The following is a 10,169-nucleotide window of genomic DNA, read 5'->3' on the forward strand; positions in this document are numbered from 1 at the left end:
TCGCATACAATAGTCCATAAACCGAATCATGTCCTCATAAACTGCGAGTAAACACACACAAATGTTGACAGGCCACTAAATACAGTCCATACCACAGAGACGGACGTCCTACTGCTGCTGTTTCTCCTGTTCAATTTATTTCAGCCTCCGAATGATTCTGGATCATATCTGTATTAGCTGAGATTGATAGCCATGGGTTTCTCCACGCTTGAGGACGTCACCGCTTTGTTCGCACTCGTCATTCTTTAGCTCCGCCCACACGATACGCCTCCAGGCGCTCGGTTTTTCCCAGAAAGACTCGGTACGTACAGCCCATATTTCTTTTATAAATATAATAAAACTAAAGACTTTTCGGAGATATGAAGGATGCAGTACTACTCTATAGGTACTCAAGATTGACATGAGATTGACTGAAACTGAGTGTTTCACCCCCCCTTTAACAAACGTTAACGCAGCGTGCATTTTCTCTTTGATCCGTGGCATAGCCCGTAGTTGGAAAAAGTAAGAGCAGTCAGACGCAAAGGATGCAGCAGCAAACATTAATAGGGAGAGAAAAGGGTTGACATTAACATTAATATTCTAAATCAATCAATCAATCAATTAATTATCCTTTATTTATATAGCTTTTACAATCCCGATTGTGTCAAAGCAGCTTCACAGTGTCAAAACCAAAAGTGCAGTTATTGCCTACATAAGCTACCATATTTTCTGTTTAACTTTTATTAGACTTTTTTTTAGAAAGAAAAGGGCGTTTTTTCACTGAGCACATTCTCTGCAGTCTGAGCGATGCACTGCAGCTCACTCTCGCTCATGTCTGAGGTAAATCATTAACACCATCACCTTACAGTACACGTGTTTTATTGAACTAAATACATTACAAGTGGCTAAAACGAAAGGTTACTTTCCTGAACAAGCGCGCTCCCGAGTCCGTGTTCTTCACACTGTCCATGTGAATCGCGTGAATACCGGCAGTTCAATAGGGAATGCGGATCTCTTAAAGGGGCCGCACTATATTCCTACTCGTGGAATATGGACCTCCTCCAGGTATGGTGTGGTTCTTGTGCGCTCACTGGTACACATTACCAATGTTTCATACAAACTGTGCCCTGCTCTGAATTAAACTGCCAGTGTAAAAACTCCCTTTATATTCTTAAAATGAGATAAATCACTACTTACTCTTAATTTTTAAGTTTAGGCTTAAGAGCCATGAACAATTTCTTAGATAAACATATCTATGCCCTTTGATACATCTAGTCTTCAGGCTGAATTGATTATTATTGAATAAGTATGGTTTCACTAATAATAAATGTACATTTGCATAAAGCATGCATATTTGTCCAAACCCATGTTGATTAGAGTATTAAAAACTTAATTTAAACTTGATTTAAGATACATTTACAATTGCTAAAAATGTGCGATTAAATTGCGATTAATCACGATTAAATATTTTAATGGATTGACAGCCCTAGAATTTTTGCTTAAAATAAGCGAAATAATTTGCCAATGGGATAAGTAAAATAATGTTGTTTTCTTTTTGAATTAAGATTATTTCTCTTACCTCGTTTGCAGATTATTTAGCAAATTTTAAGCAAAACATCACTTCATTTTGAGTTGTTTTTCCCAAAACAAGATTTTTTTTTTGCTTGTATATGTTTCTTAATGTAGGACTTTTAATTGGACTTAAAACAAGACAATAATACTAAGTAAGAAAAGCATTTTTTGCCGTGCACAAGGTCAGGTCATCATGATATAAATCTCAGAAAAAACAAGTTGTTCTGTCTGGTCACTGCTTTTTTTCTCCTCCGTCTTCTTATGAAATGTTCTACCATTTATGTTAATGTTCACACTCCAGTGGTTTGTAACATCCGCTTCCTGACCCTTGAGGTCCGAGAAAACTTTGGTTGACAGCTCAGCTAAACACACTGACCACATTAGTGACCATTTGTTCTATTAACTGCACCTGTCAATCTTTGACCATCTTGTAATGCGCTGGCTTATGCAAAGGAGCGATTTTAACATCCGGATGACACACTTGCATCAAATCTTTGTCCTCCTGTTGTTCAGAGTAATTATTGTCTAAAAACTGAAACCATAACCTTTAAAAAGCATTTTTAAATATAATAATCACTCAATTTTCAAACAGCTTTAGTTTCTTCTTGAAATCTTGTGGCTTTTTCTCCTGTATGAACATGTGTGCATTTGGAAAAGCTGTGCTATTCTGCTGACTGTGATGGAGTTAGAGGTCGCACTGACCCTAATGAACAACAGATTTATTGTGTTGGTGTTCGTCAATGACTAAATAAACAAAATATAGTCCCGCACGTACAAATCATTCGTAAGTGTGTTGGATAAAGGGAAAAGGTCCTTCATTACGTTACTGGCAATTTAGTGACTCTCCAAAGCCAATTTTTCCCCACATTCGGCTCTAGTGAGTGTTAATTTGGGAGTCTGTGCACAAGTATTCCTGCCTGAAAGTCATTTTTTTTCAGTGCTGATTATAGGATGATTTTTTACTTTTTATTTGAGAAATCCATTAAACACACACACACACACACACACACACACACACACACACACACACACACACACACACACACACACACACACACACACACAACCCCTAAACCTACCCATCACAGGAAACATTCTGCGTTTTCACTTTCTCATAAAAACTCCTCCTGTGTGATTTATAAGCATTTTGAAAAGTGGGGACATGGGTAATCTTCTGTAATACCCCTGTCATTATACACATTTGTGTCCTGATATGTAACACACACACACACACACACGCCAAGCCGAGCCTTTTCTCCCTAATTTCCATTAAGAGCCATTGAACTGGATCTGTGTTGTGCCAGCGGACATGCCAGCCTTCACCTTTCCAGCACACACTGTCTGATTGTATTGAGACTCTCCTTTCACTTCTCCATGACGTGTGTGAGCAGACTTTCAGTTTCTGGCACTTTGAAATAGTTTATTATTTTTCCAGGTCTTCTTGCCACTGAGAGTGTGTGCGTGTTTGAAATCAATGCACTCTTAAGCACAGGCATGCATGCTGTGGATAATGAGGAAAGTCCCTGCAAAACTAAAAACCTTCAGGGTCCTATCACACACTCGGTGCAATGTGACAAGTGTGTGTTCTGCTAGATTCAGCTCGACTCAGTTCTCATGTTCACGTCCAGCTACTCGGTTTTTAAATATTAAATGCACTGGTGCATCTGTTCACCCATGAGAGAGAGAGAGAGAGAGCTGTGTGTGTGTGTGTGTGTGTGTGTGTGTGTGTGTGTGTGTGTGTGTGTGTGTGTGTGTGTGTGTGTGTGTGTGTGTGTGTGTGTGTGTGTGTGTGTGTGTGAGTGTGAGTGTGAGTGTGAGTGTGAGTGTGAGTGTGAGTGTGAGTGTGTGTGTGTGTGTGTGTGTGTGTGTGTGTGTGAGTGTGAGTGTGTGTGTGTGTGTGTGTGTGTGTGTGTGTGTGTGTGTGTGTGTGTGTGTGTGTGTGTGTGTGAGTGTGAGTGTGAGTGTGAGTGTGAGTGTGAGTGTGAGTGTGAGTGTGTGTGTGTGTGTGTGTATATATATTCCCCCATGGGCGTCTGGTCTAATCCAGGTGTGTTCAGGAGCATTGTTGGAGCGTTGCTATTGTGAGGAACTGAAAACCACTGACCACTGACCAACACACACCTGCTCTAAAGTCAATAGTGCAGTATTTCTGTGTTATTTAAAGAGTGTGTTAGTAATATGAGCCTATGCGGAGCACAACACTCACGATTATTACACATACAGGGACGTGCAGCAGCACACACACATTTTTAAAAATACTACAAATAAAAGGATTCCTCTCTTTTCGCTCGCATGTAAATAGCGAATCCGGTATGGCTTTTAAAGGGAAAGGGAGATGAGACTCTGATTGGTTTATTGCTCGTTACGCCCAAAACACATCCACGACTCATTAAGAGACGAGGGACGACCCTTTTGGATCATGAGCCGAGCTCGAGACTGTTTTTTCTGTCGTTAAATTAGCAAAAATGGATTCGGACACGGCCTAAGAGCTCCTGCGCCGTGAGCTCAAATCGTTAAATAGGGCCCTAAGTTTGGGGTCAGTAAGATCTTTTTTTGTCACACTTTAGATTATGGTCCAACTCCTAATTACTGCAAATAACTAGTGGTTATGTTTAGGTATTGGGTGATTAAGGGATATTGTCAGATGCCTGTCCTGTCTTGTGTGCACATGTGGGTTTTGTCATTCTGAGCATGTGCTCCTGTCATTGTCTGATCCCTCCCCCTTGTTATCTGATTAGTGTTGATTTCTCCCACCTGTTCCCTCTTGATTTCTTCCCTTTATAAGCTCCTTGTGTTTGTCAGTCTGTGTCGGATCCTTGTTTCATGTCTGCGTCTCCCGTTTCCCCTGTGACTTCATTTGGTATGTTTTGAGGTTTTGTTTTATGTTCCATTATGTGTTTAGCCCCCTCGTGGCTGTTTTGTTTTGTATTTATGTTTTATTTTGTTAATAAATTATCATTTTACCTGCACTTGAGTCCTCGCACCATCTTCCATTGACTGTGACGTAACAGATATAGAATATGATCCTGTAGAATAAGGCATGATTGTGTGCTTTATAAGTACTAAGAAACCAGTTAAAAGGTCTTACAGACTCCAGAAACTATAGTTTAACGCAAGGATTTGAGTGCTTTGTTCATCCCTAAGTGCCTCTGCGTCATGAGCTCAGATCGTTAAAATAGGGCCCTAAGTTTGGGGTCAGTAAGATATTTTTTCGTCATACTATAGATTATGGTCCAACCAGGGCCGGCGCGTGCCTATAGGCGAACTAGGCAGCCGCCTAGGGCGGCAGCTCAGCCAGGGCGGCAAGAGAGAGAGAAGGCGAGAGAGCGTAAGCGAGAGAGAGAGAGAATTTAAAAAAATAGTTTTACATTAGGTAGGTTACAATTATCGCACTTATATCAACAACATTTTTTTCCACTTCATTAGTATAAATTTAAATTTACTTTAAATTTAGAATAAAAATTCCCGCCCGGCCGCGCCCCCACCTCACTTAGAGCGGCATCGATTAGTGCGTGCAAAATACGCTCAACTGTGCCATCCGTTCCGTGAAAGAGCGCTTTTCGCTGCTTCGAGACCATGGGCGCGTTTTTGGATTTTTATATGACATCGCATCTCTCAAAGAAAAGGAGAATAGCCTACAATAGTTCTTCAGGATTGCTTAAGACTGGAAAAGGCCCTGACTCATGGAGACTCATGGGATGTTGATGGGCATGAATTGTTTGAAGAGCTGACTGCTTTAGGCAGACGCCTGGTTGCTGGATCTAAACCACTGGATGCGCTTAAATTCATCCGTGAAAAGGGGATGGAATCAATTTTTCCGAGCTCGATCTCACGAAAATGCGTATAAATAGCGAGTTTGCAATCTCGTGGAATGTATACGCCAAAATGAGTTTTGGCGTGCATATGGTAACTTATATAACCTGCATATGTTTTTTTCGCTTGCATATGATACGCACTTTATGGCGTATTATACATACGAACCCCCCACCTCACCACCCTAAACCTACCCAAGAGCGTATCATATGCACGCAAAAAAGATTTTACACTCATACTATTTATACGCATGACCATGAGATTGTGTTGATTTTTCCAAATGTTTTAATAGCATTGAGAGTGCTTCTCACTCTCCCCGTCACTGTGAGCTCAGTTTCTCAAAGCTTAAACTGATTAAAAATGATCTCCGAAGTACAATGACACAAGACAGACTCAATGGACTAGCAACAATTGCAATTGAGCACGAACTTGCTGAAAAAGTTAAACTCGAGGATGCAATCAAAGCGTTTGCCGCTGCGAAAGCCCGACGCGCACGCTTCTGAAATGTAGGCTATTATGTGAATGTGTGTTTGTGTGTATCAGTCAAGAAAAAATCGAAACCTCCAATGAGCTAAAAAGTTGTGTGCATAATTATGTTTAGATTTATTATGTACACTGTCTATTATAAAACAGAAATTGTATGCAGCTGTAGCACTGTGTACTTTTTTCACGTTGCAGAATGAAAAATAAAATCTGAAAACATGCTTGCGCGTTTTTAATTTAGTGTAGCCTAATTTTATAGATAAAGAAATTATTAATTTGTATACATGCATCTTAAGGATACCTAATTGTGAGTGTGAGGTGGGGGCGGCACGATCGTGCTCTGCCTAGAGCGGCATTTGAGCTTGCGCCGGCCCTGGGTCCAACTATTAAATATATGACTCAATGCCTCAATAAACTCCTAATTATTGCATATAACTAATAAGCAGTGTTGCCATAGTTACTTTAAAAGAGTAATCCGATTACTGATTACTTAGTTACTTTACAGATTACTTGATTTTAAAAGTAACTAGGTTAGATTACAAGTTACTTCATTAGTTACATTCAGCAGTTTCCGACAACATCCCCGCCGCCTCAACACAGAAATGACGACCGTTTTTAACAACGCTCACTTTATTGGAAGTGCATTTTTAACAGTAATGTCAACAATGTATCTCCTGACATTTTAAGTTGAAATAAAAAAAGATTTCTCCCCGAGACACAAGAAGAAAGCAAAAATATATATTTTTATTTTTTATCAAGAAAAATGACTAAAATAGTAACTCACAGTGACTTGGATAAATTACTTTAATCTGATTAATGGATTAGAAATAGTAACGCGTTAGATTACTTGTTACTGGAAAAAAGTAGTCAGATTAACACGTTTACTGGCATCACTGCTTATAAGGCATTATTATGTGCTTTATAAGTACTAAGAACCAAGTTAAACGGTCTTACAGACTTCAGAAACTCAACTATAGTTTAACTCAAGGATTTGAGTACTTTGTTCATCCTAAAGTCTTTTTACCTTTCTTTGTGATGGTTCAAATAAATGGTCAAACTGGTTATCAGATGCACAACCTCATAAAGAAGAAGAATAAAGCGAGCGAGGCGAGTTGTGTTGATGTGTTGAAGGGCGTGTGACTCGTGTTCTCGCACGAGGAGAGAGAGAGAGAGAGAGAGAGAGAGAGAGAGAGAGAGAGAGAGAGAGAAACGATCAAACCAACCCTCTCCAGTCATTTCTATTGATAAAATGAAGCCTTTGCCTGCAACCCAGATGCAGAGAAGCGTGGTAAAACTTCACAAAAAGGTTAATTTGTTAACATTCACTACATTAACAATGAACAATGCTACTACTGAAGCTAATCATCTTTGTAACTGTTAATTTCAACATGTAATAATGCATTATTAAAATCAGTTGTGTCTGTTAACATTAGTTTACACGCTGTGAAATATCAATGAGCAAGCATATTTAATAAATGCTGTAAAACACATATTGCTCATGGTTAGTTAACGCATTAACCAATGAGTGGTTGTGAATATGTTAAAACTCTGATGTAAAGTGCAAAATAACTATTTAGGATTCTTCCCTGTTTCTAGACTTGCTCAAATGAAAACCATTACATTCAAATATTATTAGATTTGAAATTAAAAATTAATCTTTTCAATCATAAAAATGCAAAATCAAAGCATTTCCACGGGTGGTTTCAGACTTTGTGAAGTCTGGTTACTGTTTAATTACGTGCCTTTTTTATTAATGTTCTCAATTTGCTCTCCGCTCCTTTTGCAGATCCATCTTTCTTTACAAACTCTTATGTAATGTGCTCCACGTGGAGGCCCAGAGACGCGTGTGCGGGCCTGTCCATGTGCTTAGACTGATGGACGATGGTATCGCAAATAAATTGGATTATTCTGTGCTATATCTGTGTTTGTTTGTCTAGTTGAGGAAGGGTTGCACTGTTATTAAGCTATAAATACAATGCAAGACTAAGAATAGGCCTATCGAGTATTATTAAATCATCAGGCATCATCTGAATGAATCCTCAAGACAAGTGACATCAACAGCAAACATTAAGGCTGTTGCGTTTCTGAGAAGAGAGACAGGGCCGTGAATATGAGCTTGTTGGTCTATGTGACTCATGTGTACGTCAAATGATGTGACTTACCAGCCAATTTAGTCACAGATCTTACCATGTCTTATAAGAAACCAACAGACGTAAATACAATCCACCTCGCTCTACGCAAACCTAGAATTATTGCTATGCTGCTTGCTTAATATTCAGCACAGATGGATGTTTTAAATAGAGTCGCATTGACCTGCACGTCAGTCTTTGACATAGCAAAAGATTTCAAGTCGTCTTAACCTCTCTCTCCTACGCTTAAAAAATGTGATCATCCAGAAAGCTTGCGCAATCCGTTATTATACCGGAAATAAATGCTGTTTTTAATACCTTTTGGTGGCATTTTGTGTAATTTTTATCGCAAAGTTCAAGTAATCAAAAGAGATGTTTAAAAAAAAAATCAATTTACAGTTCATCTATAGTTCAGCCTTTAACACCATAGTTCCCATTAAGCTAACTAACAAACTCCTGGATCTCGGACTGAACTCTTCTCTCTGTCACTGGATTGAAGATTTCCTCACTGGCAGACCTCAGGTGGTGAGAGTAGGACAGTTCACCTCCACCTCCATCACCGTGAGTGTGGGAGCTCCACAGGGCTGTGTCCTCAGTCCCCTGCTCTACTCTCTCTACACGCATGACTGTTTGTCCACACACAGCTCCACCTCTGTCATCAAGTTTGCGGATGATACTGTTGTCCTGGGCCTCATTTCCAACAACAATGAGACCGCATACTTGGATGAGGTGGAGCAACTGACATCATGGTGCCAAGACAACTGTCTCCTTCTGAATGTGAACAAGACCAAAGAACTGATTGTGGACTTCAGGAAGAGACAGCAGCGGTCATATTCCCCTCTCATGATCAGCGGGACACCAGTAGAGAGAGTGAGCAGCTTCAAATACCTGGGTGTCAACATCTCCGAGGACCTGACCTGGACTGCACATATCCAGTCTCAGGTGAAAAAGGCCAGGCAAAGACTGTACCACCTGCGCCAGCTGAGGAAATTCCGGGTCTCACCAGCTATCCTGAAAACTTTCTATTCAGGGGCGATAGAAAGTTTACTAACTCAGTGCATCACAGCGTGGTATGGTAACAGCACCAGTCACGACTGCAAAGCCCTGCAAAGAGTGGTGCGCTTGTCCGAGCGCATCTCAGGGTCAGCTCTCCCGTCTCTGCAGGACATCTACATCAAACGATGCAGAGGCAGAGCTACAAAAATCATCATGGACATTAATCACCCGGCCAACCCCCACTTCACCCGGCTGCCTTCTGGTAAGCGCTTCCGTAGCCTGATGGCCAAAACTGAGAGACTCAGGAGGAGTTTCTTCCCACAGGCCATCAGACTCCTGAACGCTGTCACTTAACTACATGTGACTTCACCTCACTTCAGTATTAACAAACTCACATACTGATATTGCACTGCACTTTATTCTTGTGTTCATGTCACTACTCATTATAATGCTGTTTGCACATTACACTCCTGCACTTCTGTTATCCACAGATTTATTTTTATAGTCTCCAGTTTACTTTATCTCACTTATTTTATTCCACATCTCTTATTTCTTTTACTTGATTTATTCATAATTCTACATATGTATATATATATAGCACCTTATCCTATTCCTATTTTATCCTATCCCTATTTTATAATTTATTGTGCTTTTTTTGTTAATTGTTATTTGCTGTCCATGGAGCGGACCTGTTTACATTTCACTGCCGGTTGTATTCTGTATAACTGTGTATGTGACAAATAAAACTCTTGAACTTGAACTTGAACTTCACACACTGAAGAATGTATAGTTAAAAAAAGAAAGTACGTCTATGTAAGTGTAAAAGACTAAAAAATGCTATAGTGGAAACCTGTTAATTGGTTAATGGTAAGGTGCCCTAATAATATCTCTAATAGATCTAACCTTCATGTGATTTTACTGTAAAATACAGTTAAATTTACTGTTTTGGAAGTAAAAAATAACAAATAATCTTATAATTTAGGCAAGGCAAGTTTATTTATATAGCACATTTCATACACAAAGGCAATTCAAAGTGCTTTACATAGAAATTAATTAAAATAATAAATAAGCATACCATTTGTAAGAATTAAAATAGTTGTAAAAAGTGAAAAGGGCTTCCAGTGAAAAGCTGTAAAATGTAATATGTCACAGTAAAAATACAGTTAAATGTACAGTTTTTGCAAGTATAAAAGAACA

Source organism: Pseudorasbora parva, chromosome 21, assembly GCF_024679245.1.
Source record: "Pseudorasbora parva isolate DD20220531a chromosome 21, ASM2467924v1, whole genome shotgun sequence".
In the NCBI taxonomy this organism is placed as follows: Eukaryota; Metazoa; Chordata; class Actinopteri; order Cypriniformes; family Gobionidae; genus Pseudorasbora; species Pseudorasbora parva.